Genomic DNA, 17,275 nt, shown 5'->3' with positions numbered 1-17,275 from the left:
ACTATGGGTTCTCTATAGTAATATTGTAGTAACCATTATTGTTGTAGGCTAACCATGGTTTTACTATATTTATATTGTAGTAACTAAATAAGTATGTTTTTGTTTTTTTGGTGGAAACCATGGTTTTAATACAGTATACTGTATCCGTATAGTAACCATGGTTTTATTATAGATTAACCATGATAATTCTTGTGGTTACTGCTTTTACTACAAATATATCATGGCATACCATGATTTATTTAAGATTTGTATTACATTAGTTTTAATTTTCCTGTATTATTACTATGTTATACTATGAATATCAAGGTTAAAACATGACTGCTATAGTAAAACGATGGCAAATTTGTGAGGGAATGCAAACCTTATCACGAGGGAAGGCAGAACGCGAAATGTATCGCGAGGGAACGCGAAATGTATCGCGAGGGAACGCAGAGCGCAAACCTTATCATGAGGGAACGCAGAACACGAAATGTATCGCGAGGGAACGCGAAATGTATCACGAGGGAACGCAGAACGCAAACCTTATCATGAGGGAACGCAAAATGTATCACGAGGGAACGCAAAATGTATGCAAGGGAACGCAAAATGTATCGCGAGGGAACGCAGAACGCAAACCTTATCGTGAGGGAACGCAAAATGTATCGCGAGGGAACGCAGAACGCAAACCTTATCATGAGGGAACGCAAAATGTATCGCGAGGGAACGCAAAATGTATGCAAGGGAACGCAAAATGTATCGCGAGGGAACGCAGAACGCAAACCTTATCGTGAGGGAACGCAAAATGTATCGCGAGGGAATGCAAAATGCAAACTGTAACGCAAACTGTATCGCGAGGGAGCACAAACCGTATCACAAGGGAACGCAAAATGTATCTGTATCGCGAGGGGAACGCAAACCGTATCGCAAGGGAACGCAAAATGTATCGCGAGGGAACGCAGAACGCAAGCCTTATCGTGAGGGAATGCAAAATGTATTGCGAGGGAACGCAGAACGCAAACCTTATCATGAGGGAACGCAAAATGTATCTGTATTGCGAGGGGAACGCAAACCGTATCGCAAGGGAACGCAAAATGTATCGCGAGGGAACGCAGAATGCAAGCCTTATCATGAGGGAATGCAAAATGTATCGTGAGGGAACGCAGAACACAAACCTTATCATGAGGGAATGCAAAATGTATCGCGAGGGAATGCAAAATGCAAACTGTAACGCAAACTGTATCGCGAGGGAGCGCAAACCGTATCGCGAGGGAATGCAAAATGTATCGGTAACACAAACCTTATCGTGAGGGAACACAAAATGTATCGCGAGGGAATGCAGAACGCAAACCTTATCATGAGGGAACACAAAATGTATCGCGAGGGAATGCAAAATGCAAACTGTAACGCAAACCGTATCGCGAGGGAATGCAAAATGTATCTGTATCGTGAGGGTAACGCAAACCTTATCGTGAGGGAACGCAAAATGTATCGCGAGGGAATGCAGAACGCAAACCTTATCATGAGGGAACGCAAAATGTATCACGAGGGAATGCAAAATGCAAACTGTAACGCAAACTGTATCGCAAGGGAAAGCAAAATGTATCTATCACGAGGGTAACGCAAACCTTATCATGAGGGAACGCAAAATGTATCGCGAGGGAATGCAAAATGCAAACTGTAACACAAACCGTATCGCGAGGGAATGCAAAATGCATCTGTATCGCGAGGGAGCGCAAACCGTATCGCGAGGGAACGCAAAATGTATCTGTATCGCGGGGGTAACTCAAACCGTATCGCGGGAGTAACGCAAACCTTATTGCGAGAAAAAGCAGAGCTCTGTAATGCTATAAAGTAGCCTTGAGAAATGCAACAATGTTTTATCACCTTTTAGGAGTACACTAGCATATAGATGGCCTGCAAGCTTGCAGACATGGACTAAAAGCCACAAAAAAAAACAAAAAAAGATTTCATGGGCTTTTAAAGGGACTTTGTGTCCAGTAGACTCATCATAATAAAGATGTCAGTTACGTGTATATCTACAGGTAATTAGTAGTCGGGTCTACTGTCACTATAGCCAGACTATTGTCTCCATCTTCCCCCTCTTTCTCTCTTTATCACCCTCTCACCTCCTCAGTCTCACCCTCCCTCCCCCTCAATCCAGAGTGGTCTCTTTTCTCCTGCTGAGTGACATTTCTGTAATGAAGTGATCTGTGCTTTCGTCTCGGTGGGGCTTGAGCAGTGAACGGCACCACAGAAACTCAACTACTACAGTAACAGCTCTTCTGGCGGATGAATCTCGTGATTTGAGCTTATAGCCTGTGTGTGATCATGACCGGAAGATATTCAGAGCCAGAGTCATAACGTGCCATTTTCATGTTGCTATTGTTATGTTAAATGATTAAACATTTAAAAATGAAATATTACTTGCTTTGGTGAAGATAAAAACACTCTCGTTTACATAATTTGAATGAATTATTTTACATGTAGGCTATAGCGCTTTGCTGACAGTACACTCAAAGACCTTTTACATTGATGATAAACCAACACCAGTTACCAGCATATTTTAATATGATTATTCAAGTGTTTTATCTACTATTAATGTTTGTATTGTACTACATTTATCAATTTAAGAGGTGAAACTCGTGATATGGCTGATACGACTTCAATGGAAGACTTCATTATTTTTACATTATTTGTACAGCCCAGAGTTAATCTCATCATTGAAATCACTGATGAAAACGTTCATGGACGAAGGGTTTTTTGATTTCGTCACACCATGAACATCATGAAGATTATTAAATGATATTATTAAAGCATACTGTTGATGAAAATATAACAATAAAAATGATACTGCAAGATATTAACAGTGCAAGATATAAAAAGAAGAAACTTCTTGAGAATCTGTATATAGGCTAGAAGAAGATATTAGATATGGATTTATCTAATCCATGAATCCAGTAGGCAATGTTATGGAGTTTGAGTTGCATGAGTTGAACGGGCTAACACCGGCATAATGAACCGCTTTAAAACTGGTACAGCCTCCGTTGATAAAGCAAGTGAAACTGTAATAACACTGTAAACTAAAAACATAAATGAGGATTCAGTAATGATGGTGATAAAATATACTTTATTAAATATGAAAATAATATGCTTAAATATGCAATATAACAATGACAAGAAGTCAATTTCTGAAGTCATAAATATTAGTAAACATGCACAGTAACTTCAAAGCACAATGTAAATACATCGCGATCGATAAACACACGGGTAATGTTCGATTCATTAAAGCATTATAACCCTACCAGACATCATACTGTATCCAATTCCAAGCATTATAGCAGGTAAACAATTTCGCCAAATGGATAAGAGATAAACATCCATCTAGACTGCAGCGCTGCTCTATTGGACTGTGTGATTGTGACTGAATGAACCGAACTGAACGGCGTCCTCGGCGGTAAGACGAAGACGTATGTGTTTACGGACATGGCGTGATGATGCAAGGAGGAACGATATAAGCCCGCGATTTCGCATCAAATCTGACTTGACAGTTCAAAATACAAATCATTTATAACTGTAGTTAATTTGGGGTAAGGTAAGGATATTGTTTTGAACACTCAGTGTTTTTGTACTTAATCAATAATGGCAATTTGGTGACTCCAACCAGGTCTCCTAAGCAACCAGATTGGCCCGGTTGCTAGGGAGGGTAGAGTCACATGGGGTAACCTCCTCGTGGTCGCTATAATGTGGTTCTCGCTCTCGGTGGGGCGCGTGGTGAGTTGTGCGTGGATGCCGCGGAGAACAGCGTGAAGCCTCCACACGCGCTATGTCTCCGTGGTAACGCGCTCAGCAAGCCACGTGATAAGAAGCGCGGATTGATTGTCTCAGACGTGGAGGCAATTGAGATTCGTCCTCCGCCATCCGGATTGAGGCGAGTTACTACGCCACCACGAGGACCTAGAGCGCATTGGGAATTGGGCATTCCAAATTGGGGAGAAAAGGGGAGGGGGAAAAAATGGCAATTTATTCATTTTTAACCAAAACAATCTTACACAGTGCAGCTTTAATCAAGTCTTTGTAAATGCACTGTAAGGGGTGGAGCTCTCTCAGATGGCAGTCTGCAGGAGAATTGGGTTAAGCCCTGAAGTGAGTCATCTTTTGGGGGTATTACATTGAGCTTGGCTTAGGGGCATTGACATCAGGGCAAAGATATAGAGTTTGTATTAAAGGTGAAGTTTGTAATAGAGCAAACCATCTTAGATTTAGAAGTATTTTTTTCCATTCAGTTTAATTTCCTCTTAAATGAGTTCCAAGTCATGAACCAAACCAACCAGCTCCAAGGTGAATCACAACATTACAAACTTTGATTTGAAGCAAAGTTGGACTACAATAGATGAAATTACTCTGACGTCACACCGCGGGTTCTTTCGAGCTGCAGATTTCAATGGTGGAAATAGGCAGCGCTGCAATTTTAATAATCTTATAAGCTTTGTAGAATGTAATAATATCTGTTAATGTTAATAAATGTTGTTATAAAGTAGGGATGGGCACGAGTACTTGGGTACTCGGATGTGGCAGCAATGGTCGATCATGAAAATGATGATGGATGGTGATCATGGATGATGTGACTTTTCACTTTATTTGAAATTCAGTGACCATTACCTGACACAAACGTGTCAAAGAGGGAGCTTATTTTTAATTTTGAGATTATGTTGTGATTTTGAGGGGTACATTGATTGTCAGAGTCGTCTCATAGCAACCAAATTGATAAACGACACTGCAGTGCTATCGTTATGATCATCAAAAGAGTGTAATTAACCGTGTTTTGAACACCTGTCTCTGCTAAACGTTTGCTAAACACGTTTTATTATCATTTAATGTAAGAACTTCGACTCGTTAATGGATATCATTTAATAAAAGTGAAAGTTTGTCATTGACTGTAAACCTCACCGCCCTGGGCGCCGACATGTTTGCATGAAGTAACACACACCTGCATCTCGACCAAATGGGAGTTGAAGATTTCCGCACCGGTTTCCAAGTTGGAAGTCCGACATATAGTGTCATTCAGTTGCACTTTCCCCAGTTGAAAGGTTCATGAGTCATCACAGCAACAACAATATGGAGCATCACGGCTTTCCCCACAGGAGCGAACACTTGGTGAGACACACACCAGGCGTGAGGTAGTGGACTCAACACGCTGCGAGTGTTTCAAACAGTTAGACAGAGCACAGCTAAATGGAACAGAATGCAGCGTCTTCAACTTAACACGCATATTAAAAACACAATGGTTATGGCGTCTCCCGACTGTGATTTGAAAATAGACTGTTCAGACGGTCACTAAAAAAATTGGTGCGCACGTACTAAGATTACTACGGTAACCTGAAGGAAGAAGAGAGACGCGCGTTGTGCACATTCTTTCATTGAGTTGGGTAGCGAATCTTCACGCAAAGACAAAATATGATGCATTATAATTTGATTATGCAATCTTCTGTAGATTTTATAACAGATCATTTTATAACAGCCTATGATAATGAATAGACGATGCAAAGACGTTTGTCAGACGTTATTATATATACAGTTATGTACATGTCATTGCCCCTCGAGTAATTAGTCCGAGTATTCGACAAAATGCCCAAAATGCCCATCCCTATTACAAAGGAATATCTGTGGTTTACAGTGAAGAAATTATGAAATATCTTTTCTGAAATATCGTGAAAACAAGTTTAAACTCGGTGAGCCTGTGTGATTATGTCGGACATGTAACAGGTTGATGAATAAACATCCTCACATATTTAACACATTTCTAAAGCCTAAGAATTTGGGTACTTGGAAATGAAAACTACCATCAGACATACAATATGCGTCTTAAATGCTAAAAGTATTTACCCACATACAATATATAATATTTTACTTCAATATGATCATATTCCATACCAAAACTTAATAACAGCCATTTTCGCTTGAACAATATTATTTACTGCAGTCAAAATAAATGCAAACAGGGTTGGGAGGGTTACTTTTTAATGTGATCTGTTACATATTACTGATTACTTAACAGTAAATGTAATCAGTAATGTAATCCAGTTAGAGAGATGTGAAAGTAATGCAATCAGATTACTTTTAATTACTTTTGGATTACCACAAGGGCACATACGCATGTAAATAAAGTCAAGCTCAAATCAATATGCACACAACATTAAATTATGCCTTGAATGCAAACAGGACATGTTTGAGTAATATTATGTGTCCTGTTGTATCTGTTATTATACAGGGTATCTAAGGAAAAGAAACATGGACGCTGCACCCTACCTGTTAATGTAGAACAACTCAGTATTTTTAAAGAAATCAGGTGAGTTCTCTGTCTGCTACAGAAAAAGGAGATTTCTCATAAAGGAAATATAATCAGAGCAGATGCACTGAATTATATCCTGGTTAACATTAAACTAAATCTTACCGGATATACCTCAGATTCAAAAACACTGCAAAGTGTAATTCTACCATGTATTGCAGTTAGTGTGTATAGGCAATTGTAATTTGCACTATTCATTATTCAATAGGTAGATCACACGCTATCATCATCATCATCATCGTTATTATTGTCATAATTAAATGCTCTAAATGTCTTTCCTCTGCGTGCTCATGATCCAAAGTCAAACATCACCAGCTAACAGTTTATGGCTGATTTCTATGTTTCTATTTGAGGATTTTAAAGGGGAAAAAACTTTTGATTCCAAAAAGAAAAAGTCTAGTTTTAAAGAATAGATCAAAACAGATTTAAAATTTTAGGGTACATTTACACGACAATGATGTACTAAAAACGGAAACCTTTTTCCTTTTGCGTTTTTGAAAAGTTTCACGTACAGACGATGTTGTCAAAATGATCCCCGTTCACACGGATCCGCAAAACGACTAAAAACGCTGTATTACGCATGCCAGGCCAGTAGTTGGCGATGTCACTTTGTAAAGAAACACTACGCATCTGCGCGCATAAGCGTTCTTCCACAGAGTGGTGAATACAATCAATGAAGATGGCGAAAGCATCGAGCAGTTTTGTCTGGACGGACGATGAGTTTGCTTTATTTCTACAATTACTTTGTTGGAGAAGCGTCAATAAACTCAAAATCTTGAGCAGCACAAACACAGTCCTGGAGTCCACCATTGTAGTTTTGAATGTCTCGCGCATTTTGAAGTACTCGCGCGAATGCCTATAGACTGAACACGTAATACGTGTGCACATGACGTCATCGCTTTCACAAATTCGTGTTTTTGTATGTTTACACGGAGATGATAACGCCATCGTTTTCAAAAACTTGCACTTTGAAACTCGTTTGCAAACATTTGTGTTTTCAGGCCCCAAAACAACGTTGTCGTGTAAACGAACAGACATAAAAAGTTTTCAGTTTTTAGTTGAAAACGTTGTCGTGTAAACGGCCCCTTAGTGCGTCTTTTCAATTACTTATTCCTAATTACTATAAGTGTTGAACGTGTTACATTTGCCAGAATGTCTCCCTCACCCAGACATTTGAACTGTTCTCAACAATAATTTATCAAAATCAGATCATTCTTCATTGAACTTAAAATACATATTCAAAACTTTATTTTTTCTTAAATGATGAAAGTTTAAGTACAGTTCACCTGGGGGAGGGGTAATTTTTTCAGCTTCAATACAGAACAACATACAGGACGTCCTGGCTAATATAGTACACTTCGCATTTGCAACCATTCAAACCAGGGGATTTCTATGCCGTACCAGCAATGATGTGCAAATCGTGTCAGTATTGTTAGCTATTCCTGCTCTCGCCAAATGACGAGGGCCACGGATTTCTTTGAGCACTAAGGCAAGCTCATTGTGACTAGGAGGGGGGCATGGCCAGGCCGTGAGGATGCACACCGCCCTCCTCGTCACTCTCATTTTTAACCCATCAACTAATTTTAGCTAAGCTAGCTAATGTGATTTCTGTGTGGCTCTTATTACCTTCAAATTCTCAGGTCCTTGGATAATGAGAGCATCTTCACAGCTGGAAGGCATAAATTCCATTGAACTTTAATGTTGTTTTGCTTTTCTCTTTTAAAGAGCGAATAATGCATGTTCTTCCGTGGCCATCGCGATGAAGCAGCTGTTTGCCTCGAGAGCAGAGTGCTGATGTAAGACAGGTTTTATTTGCACATGCGACAGTAGGAGGCGCTCCTGACTCAAGTGAGTCATGAGAGAGAACCCGAAGTGAATGTGCATCTAAACCATCTCTCACTCTAAACAAACAGCTGTCTGAATCACTTTGTCAAGAAAATGAAAACTTGTAATCCTGACAGTAATCCCAATTTTGTGATAAGATGTGAGGATTGACTGTCTCAGACGCGGAGTAGAGATACCGACTCTCTGTGCATCATAGGAGTGGGCGGTCGCTGAAGAGCTCTTTTGCTGCAGTTTGTTTGCTGTGATTCTCTGATTGGTGAATTTTCCCCCTCAGAATCATGGGTAGTGTAGTTCTTCACCAGAAATTCAACACAATAAAAAAAAGGAAGTTGAAATAACATGGACTAATGGCTTCAGCGGAAGCATATACCATTGATTAACAACCTCGGAGCACACGGTAGGTCTGTATTTAACCCTTTAAGCTCGGATGAAAAAAAAAAAGAAAGATCAATATTAATTTTACATTTATGCATTTGGCAGACGCTTTTATCCAAAGCGACTCACAGTGCCCTTATTACAGGAACAGTCCCCCTGGAGCAACCTGGAGTTAAATGCCCACACAATGGTGGTGGCTGTGGGGATCAAACCAACAACTTTCTGCTTACCAGTTCAGTGCTTTAGTCCACTACACCACCACCACTCCATTAATAACTGCAGTTTTGATCAACACAAAACAGGTATCGTCTGAAAACTTAGAAGCTCTACTTTACAATGCATGTAGGCATTATGACCAAAACTGAACAAGTGCTTTGAAATTTGCAGACAAATCAAAAGTTTTCCGTTTTGATAATTTATTAATCATTTTGCACTGTACATATTATTGTAATCAGTAAAAACATCAGACTCATCAAATAGCCATGTGTCATATATCGTTGGAAAGTTCTCAAAGAGTAGAATACAACCAGCCTATTTGTTTTACTTACAGACAAAAATATAGCGAGTAATAATATATGACTTCGACATATGTTACGTGTTAACAGCTGTTGCTTATTTGCCGCGGTTTCGCTTAAACTTCACGAAAAATAAACAGAACATTAAACGTTACATCCATTACTTAAAGGAGGTGATTATCTTTAAAACGAGTGAACACAAAATGTAATCGGATGCATAGATCTTAAGATAATCCACAGGAAGCACGATGTGCATACAGCACGTTAGCTTTTCTGGATCAGATGAATTTATTGTAAAAGATGTTGTACGTTGTCCAGCGTCATGGAACGCTAAACCAATTGTGTTAGGATTCAGATTGCTGAAGTCATCCAAATATGGGCAGGGAAGATCGTTCACTCTAATTACATATGGCCACCAGGAGATGGCACCAAGTACGTGACACAGAACAGAATGGCACTTCCTGTTAATGGCTCATCAATGGTAGATGGGGGTGATGTTGGAAACTTGTTTGAAAACAGTAACTATTTTTGCCACTAGTGCTATATAATTACACACCTTTTAGTTTATGCTCGAGTCTGGGCGTTTTCTGGGAGTAGTCTAGTCTAGTCTAGCTTGTATAAATCCAGAACAGGTAATTCCTAGAATGTGCTTGTGATGTGCTTCCACCTTGTTGTTATTGTATGCATTCAATGCCAAAGAGGAGTGTATTAAGCAAACAGCCCTTATGACTGTGTACTTTTTCTGAGGGCTAAAAGTTATTTTGCTTTGGTGTGTGTTTGCTGTTGTATCATACATTCATGTATGTCTGTGTGTGTTACTATAATTACTAGTGCCTGCAGCGTCTCATGGGGAGCGCATTAACACACGAGTGGAGGCATAAAAATCACTGCTCCCACACTATCCATTTTCCTTTTCTTCCATCCCTGATCTGCTCACTCCTCTTCGCTATCTATCGATATGTTGGCCAGACCTACAAATTGGCTGATGTTCAACAATTTTGAGGTTATCGTGTTGGGGAATTAAGTGTTAACACTCCTACGTGTCAGTTCAGAATCTGTATTTTTCCTGACAGTCAGGTCAGGGCATGTTGTCACATTGTTACCAGGGCATGTAAATGTAAATTACACAATTATACAATTTAATAATTGCAATTTTTGTTGGTCGAAACAGTGTTTTGATATTTTTGTATGTTACTCTTTTTACTATTTTTGGTGTTTCATGAATTTTGCTTTGGTTGTGATGGTGTGTTGATGTGGGAACAGGTTTAAAACAACTTTAAATAATATGCAAGGTTTAACAGAAGAATGAATGTACGTGTTTTTATAAAATTATAATCATGAAACTTATATCAGTAAATTGGGAGTAATTGAATGAATTCCAAACATTCTTAAAGAGGGGGCGTGTGCACGTTCATTCACAATTATCATAATCCACGCCCATGAAAACACCATATAAGGAAGGCAACAGACTCTCTAGTAAATGCTGTTAACATCAGTGTGGAACAGTAATGAAATAGTTTTTAGTGCATTCACATTGTAAAATGTTGATTTAGCAAACACAATAGCATCACAAATAAAGTGGGTGTAACAGTATAAGGATGGGCAAGGAGGCGGCGGGAACCGACAGAACATTCAGCAAAGTTTTAATGGCCAACTTAACTTAAAACAAACAAACAAACTGTGTCAAACACAGAGACGCATGCAACGCAGCCATGTGCGTCTCACTCTCTCTCGAACCGGCATCTCTGGCTGCCCTTTATCACGCTGATCAGCTGATTCTGCACCGGCTGTGCATCGTCACGGACCGGCCACGCCCTCCTCCACGTCACACTCCTCCCCCGCCCGATTCAGGCCGGAGGGTGCCACCGGTGCTCCACCCCGCCTCCTGCGAACCTGGGGGGGAGACGAGGAGAGAGGGAAAGGGCAAGCTGAGACACAGAGAGAGAGAGAGAGAGCGAGAGAGTAGAGTGAGAGAAAGAAGAGCTTGCTCGCCAGCTCCCGGACGCGCTGTCACCCGGTCCTCAATGGCTCCTCCGGCCCCTGGAGGACGGAACCTGTCCTCCCTTTCTCGGCAGACGGCCGTGGTTCCTCCGGCTCTCAGCGGCTGGCAGCGACCCCCTCCGTCCCCAAGCAGTCGGCCATGGCTGCTCCCTTGGTGGATGGCAGCGGTGAGAACTCCGTGACAGTGCATCCCTCCTCCCTCCCGGGTTTCGGCACCACTGTAACAGTATAAAGGACGGGCAAGGAGGAGGCAGGAACTGGCAGAACAGTCAACATAAAGTTTTAATGTCCAGCTTAACTTAAAACAAACATAAACACAGACACACATGCAACGCGGCCGCGTACGTCTCTCTCTCTCTCTCTCTCGAACCGGTGTATCCGGCTTCCCCTTATCTCGCTCTCCCGCTGATCAGCTGATTCAGCGCTGGCCGTGCTCCATCACGGCCCGGCCACGCCCTCCTCCTCGTCACAGTGAGTTACTGTCATTGCATGTTTTTGCTGTCATATGATGACGCTCTTTTGTGAATCAAACAGTTTTCAAGTCAATAAAAATGGTTTGACATGAGTGTAAAACCAGGAGGAGGATGTTCACCACCATTAACCTTCTTTGGTTCAGTTCAGTGCATCGCCAGCATCATTTGTGAAACTTCGAGTAAATCATGATGGTAACAGTGATATACTTTTATTTTAAATTATATACTAAATAAACAGAACGCCTGAAGAAGATCTTTGACCGAAACGCTGCAAGATATCACAGATTTGCAAGTAATACGACAATGTGCAGGCTTTTTCTGTTTTTTTCCCCGTTGTATTGTGTATGCACCTGCCTGCGATGTTTATTTATAGATTTAACAGCATTAGCATTGAACTTACGTTATCAACTGAACGTGATTTACCGACGCCTATACTAATTATGAAACCTAATTTATAGAGCCCATATATAAAAAAATCTGTCCACCAGTCACATTAGAAGGCATTAATTTCTTTGAGAAAAATCAAGCACATCTACTGGAAAAACGATAAGCAGAGCTGAGAGAAAATTATCAAGCAGTAAAGAAACTTTTCTAAAGTCTAGGCTATCGTTTAAAAAGAAAACTAAGCTTTTTCTTCTTAGTTATTTTTTAAGGTTAATTTCACACAATTGTTAGTAAATTTTTTCATTACTTATTTAATTACACTTCTATTAAAATGTAGTCATGACAGTTTGCCTGAAAGAACACGACATGTTCGGACGTCTTACGCACGATTTACATGTGGTCGGGTGCAGGTGTACATGAGACCCGATGTGTGTTCAATGAACCGTATCTCAGTAATGGAATAAATGTTCCGTTTTTGTTTTTTGTTTTTTTGTAACCAAGACTTTAAGGTATGTTCCTATTCAGAAATTGCCTTTTGAGAAATAAACCTACCCTGAGAAATATTCACTGGAGTAAAAATTGTGACAACTAGCCCCAGTTATCTGCATTTTACTGGCATCCTGCAATTAAATGATCGGCGTTGGCAGTAGGCACTGAAAAATCCATATCGGTCAACCACAAGCACTGTCCATTGACAAAGCTGTTGATAGATTGGAACTGACAACATGAGGTGCTAACACTATATTGACAACGCCAATAATCTCGAACTGGTCAAATATTGGCTGAATAATCAGCCTAATCAGTAAAAACATTGAAGTTCTTATCAGGATCATGACATGATCTCTCTCTCTCTTAGCATTAGTATTCAAGTCATCACTCTCTCTGGTCTTCCCCTTGTTTTTTATTGACCTTTTCGAAATCTCTTGACTTTTCAGTGAGATGAATGAATGTCGTCCATGTCTTTGTGTTTTTATGCTTGTAGTTCATTTCAGGTCACACTCCTCTAGAATCTGTAATTATTGTGATAGTATCCACTATCTTTAACATTTGACATTTTTATATAAATGCTTAAACTCATATTTGTCAGCAATACTAATATCGAACGTAATTCCCATACTTCCAATGGTGTTATTTGATCGTTTTGTTGACTTTGCTATTATTCTAAAGTGTGTTAAAAAAAAATAAATAAATAAAAAAGTAGTCTAATAATTAAGAGTGACTAATAGTGCAATGCTCAGGGTTACTTTGTTCTTCACTGAACAATGTTTTGCATGACTCCATATTGAATGGCGCTTTTGGATAGACTCTCTCACTACTGTTTAACAAAGTCATTGTTACATAACTCGCCTGCACCCAGACCTGACGAGGCGATCAGCGAGCACTGTAATCTCAGACTCTGTCTGTCTGTCAGCCATTGGCAGGCTTGGACTGGACGTGTTACACAGACTCATGCATGTCTAAAGAGTGTGTGATACACACCCTGAACCCCTGAAGAATCCCTGCCAACTATCATTTGATCTTTAATACACAGTATGTGTGTGTGATTGGTGAGTGCCTGTGTGTTTTGGCACATGCACAATTGACTTTGAACTGTACATGAACCTTTTAAGTGTTACGGCATTATGGTGAATAGGTTGTATACAGTATCGGACTTGAGGAATATTCCGGGTTCAATACAAGTTGAGCTCTATTGACAGCAATTGTGGCATAATGTTGATTACCACAGAACATTATTTCAACTTGTGCCTTCTTTTTACTACAAAAGCAAAAATCTGGGTTCCTCCAGTGAGTCACTTACAATGGAAGTCAATGTGGGCCAATCTGTAAACATTAAAATACTCACTGTTTCAAAAGTATAGACACGACGTAAACAATATGAGCGTTAATATTATTTTAGTGTGATAAAATAACGTACCTTTTCTTTGTAAAATCTTAAACCTAAACTTAGCCGATAATAGGGCTGCAACTAACGATTATTTCGATAATCGACTAATCTAATGATTATTCGACTATTCGAGTGATAAGTCTTAACCGATTATTCAGCTTGTGCCCTGAGTTAAAAGGTGGTATTAAACGTGCTTACTAACAATAAAGAGGACAAAATCATCTTATAAAAATACCTCTAAATGACATTCACTGAATTACACGAAAAAAAGAAAAACTATGTTTCATTCAGTAAAAAAATTCATTGCAAAAAAATCCTTTTATTAAGAGTTTTTGTCTTGTTTTCCATTTTAAAATAATCTAAAAATCCTAAAAACAAGATACATTTACTTGAGAAGCAACATATAACATGTTTAGACTTGCTTTCAGAGAATATATCTTGAATATAAGTGTATTTTTTTCAGCTTGGTTATACTTCTGCCAGTGCAGTAAAGAAAAAAGATTCTCATATTCAAGATATATTCTCTGAAAGCAAATCTAAATATCTCATATGCTGCTTCTCAGGTAAATGTATCTTGTTTTAAGGGTTTTTTGATATTTTAAAATATTTGTATTTTTAATATTATATTCAACATTCTCTGATAGCAATTTTTGTCTTCTGCAGTATAGCTGCTAAAGTAAATGTACTTTATTTTAAAGGAGTTTTAGATATTATTTTGGAAAACAAACCAGTGTATAATGGGGCGAAGACTACCCTCTCTCACCTTTGTTCACTTCGATCCAGCTTTAACTCTTCTATATAGAGCTGCGCATTGCCAATTTTCTTCACAATAAGATACACACCGTGACACATACAGTATATTATAATTGAATATGTCGCAAGCAATCACGTTATAATCTAGCTGCAGCAAACGAGTGTTCATCAGCCGGGTGCAGTTTCAGTTTCTCCCACTTAAGGCGGGTGCACACTACGATTTATAATAGTCCTTTACGATTGTTGCTTGTCAGACTGTATGATATACATCATAGCCGACTGTTGTCCCAATCGTCCCAGTCAGTGAACGTGACTCGTGTTACGGGAACACTTTTTGGATTTTTCTCCCAATTTGGAATGCCCAATTCCCAATGTGCATTAAGTCCTCGTGGTGGCGTAGTGATTCGCCTCAGTCCGGGTGGTGGAGGACGAATCCCAGTTGCCTCCGCGTCTGAGACCATCAACCCACGCATCTTATCACGTAGCTTGTTGAGCGCATTGCCATGGAGACATAGGCTTCACGCCATCCACCGCGGCAACCACGCACACCTCACCACGCGCCCCACAGAGAGCGAGAACCACATTATAGCGACCACGAGGAGGTTACTCCATGTGACTCTACCCTCCCTAGCAACCGGGCCAATTTGGTTGCTTAGGAGACCTGGCTGGACTCACTCAGCACACCCTGGGATTCGAACTAGCGAGCTAGCGAACTCCAGGGGTGGTAGATAACGTATTTTACCACTGAGCTACCCAGGTCGTTTTGAGTGTTGCAGAATAGAAGCGAAACGGCGAAATTTGCCCACCACAAAGGAACATTTTTTTTTTTTCTCTCTCTGAAAGTCAGGACATCAGCATTTCCATTGCTCTAATACCACTCCATCATGAGCAAAGGCTAACATTTACAAGAAAGATGGATTTTGCAAACATGGAGCAGGTTTCTTTCCAAGTGAATTGGGGTGTGAGAGGAGGGAATATCTCATCTGGCCATTGTAATAGCAGTCACACTATATGGCTGTGATGCTAAATTTCTGACACTGCCAGGAGGCTGAAGATCATCACAAAGGCTATTAATTGGCCATCTGTGAACATGTCACACTGAACGTTGTAAGATTGCCGATTTTGCCCTGCGATGACAGAAATCCTTCAGGATTCCCAAAATTTGTCTTGGCCAAAATCGTACAGTGTGCACCCGCCTTTAGGTTGGGTCACTTCACACGACTCGTAGAAGCGCCACTGATTGGACAGAAGTCCCAGTTTCAGAGTTTAGTTATATAACATGCTTCCTTATTATTTGAACTTCAGTAAAGGATGCATTAAAGATATAACGTTGGGGTGTTTCCTTTTTAAACGCTCTGACATGCAAGTTTTGCTTAAGTGGAATGCCAGATCCAGCTCTGCTTTATTTCATGATGACACTGCTTCTGTTTCTACTTATTTTGTACTTTTGCATTATAATTCCCTCATACTTTGCAATCTACATCACCTTTTGGGCTGTTTGGAAAATGTAGCTAGGTATAGAAAAATGATTCTAAGAGACCAGTAATCATCCATCGCTATTTTATTTTGTTGTTGTTGTTGTTGTTTATTATTGCAGTTATAGATGACTTTGACCATGTCTTGTGTGTTTGTGACCGTGAGAGAACTGGTGGTTTACTGGAACAGGGTAAAGTCATTCCCGTCCTTGTTCTAATGCTGCATTTCTCTTATTCATGTTAGGGACACAAGAGCTGTCAGTGTGTGTGTTCCGATGGTTCTGAAATATTAATGAGAGACTGTAACGGAGCCGACCCAGTGCTGGATACCTTACAAATCAGCCCCATTTGGGCCAAATTGTCTTAAGATATATTTCAGTCCTCATGCCGATGTCTGGCAAAAATAACCTAAAAATAACAAATAAAATCAACCTTTTGACGATATTTGATTTGAATCTAAATTTTCTTGTATTTGCTCAGAGATGCAAAGAAAATGAAAAAGTTTAATGCAAGATCTAAAATCCAGTAAAAATCCAGTAATAACAATTTAGGCATGTTTTTCACTGAACAAACAGAATGAAGAATAGGTATGGGTGTTTCTTCAACTTTGGACACTTATTACTGTGGACTTCTTAAAAAAAAAAAAAATTATTAATACTAATTGTTTTTTAAATTTGTCTACTAACAATGTCCAATGATGTTTGTACATGCATCACAGGAGATTTTTGTCTTTTTTTTGTCATGAAAATTCCCACCACAGTGCCATTTCCAGCACATCTCAAATTCGGTATTGTGTTTAATAAACATTTGTGACGTTTTTGAAATAAAATTCCCTACTCCTTTTTCTTGCTAAGGTTAATTAACATTTTATGTATCCTGAGTACACACAATTAAATAAAATGTTCACACTTTTTGCATAATTTTGAAAAATGTATAAAGTGAAATTAAGTAATAATCACCCAGATTGTTCTTTTTCTTCGAACATCACTTGTCTCATATTTCATCTCAAGCATGCGACATGGTAAACAAGTGAACTCACTTTTGGAAAAATGTTATTAGGTGCAAAATGGTGGAAATGACTCGACAACTGTGGGACAGTAGTAGTTTTTGAAACATTTATAGAAATAATTTCCACACAATAAATATAGAAATGGTTTGTTTATTTTAGCCTACTCTGTATTTAGATTATCATAGTTTTCAACATGTAGTAATTTTTATTTTCATAATGGATTTTCATAGATTAA

General features: G+C 39.4%; 1 protein-coding gene and 1 pseudogene across 1 annotated transcript in view; both read left to right on the top strand.

Annotated features, from left to right (window-relative positions):
• LOC127447610 (transient receptor potential cation channel subfamily M member 2-like) overlaps positions 1 to 6,297 on the top strand; it is a 53,452-nt pseudogene extending 47,155 nt beyond the window's left edge.
• LOC127446918 (mitogen-activated protein kinase kinase kinase 13-like) overlaps positions 1 to 17,275 on the top strand; it is an 84,696-nt gene that overhangs the window by 9,080 nt on the left and 58,341 nt on the right. The gene's annotated exons all lie outside the window — the stretch shown is intronic.

The sequence above is a fragment of the Myxocyprinus asiaticus genome, chromosome 10, assembly GCF_019703515.2.
Source record: "Myxocyprinus asiaticus isolate MX2 ecotype Aquarium Trade chromosome 10, UBuf_Myxa_2, whole genome shotgun sequence".
Lineage (NCBI taxonomy): Eukaryota > Metazoa > Chordata > Actinopteri > Cypriniformes > Catostomidae > Myxocyprinus > Myxocyprinus asiaticus.
This window is presented reverse-complemented; position numbering and strand designations above follow the sequence as displayed.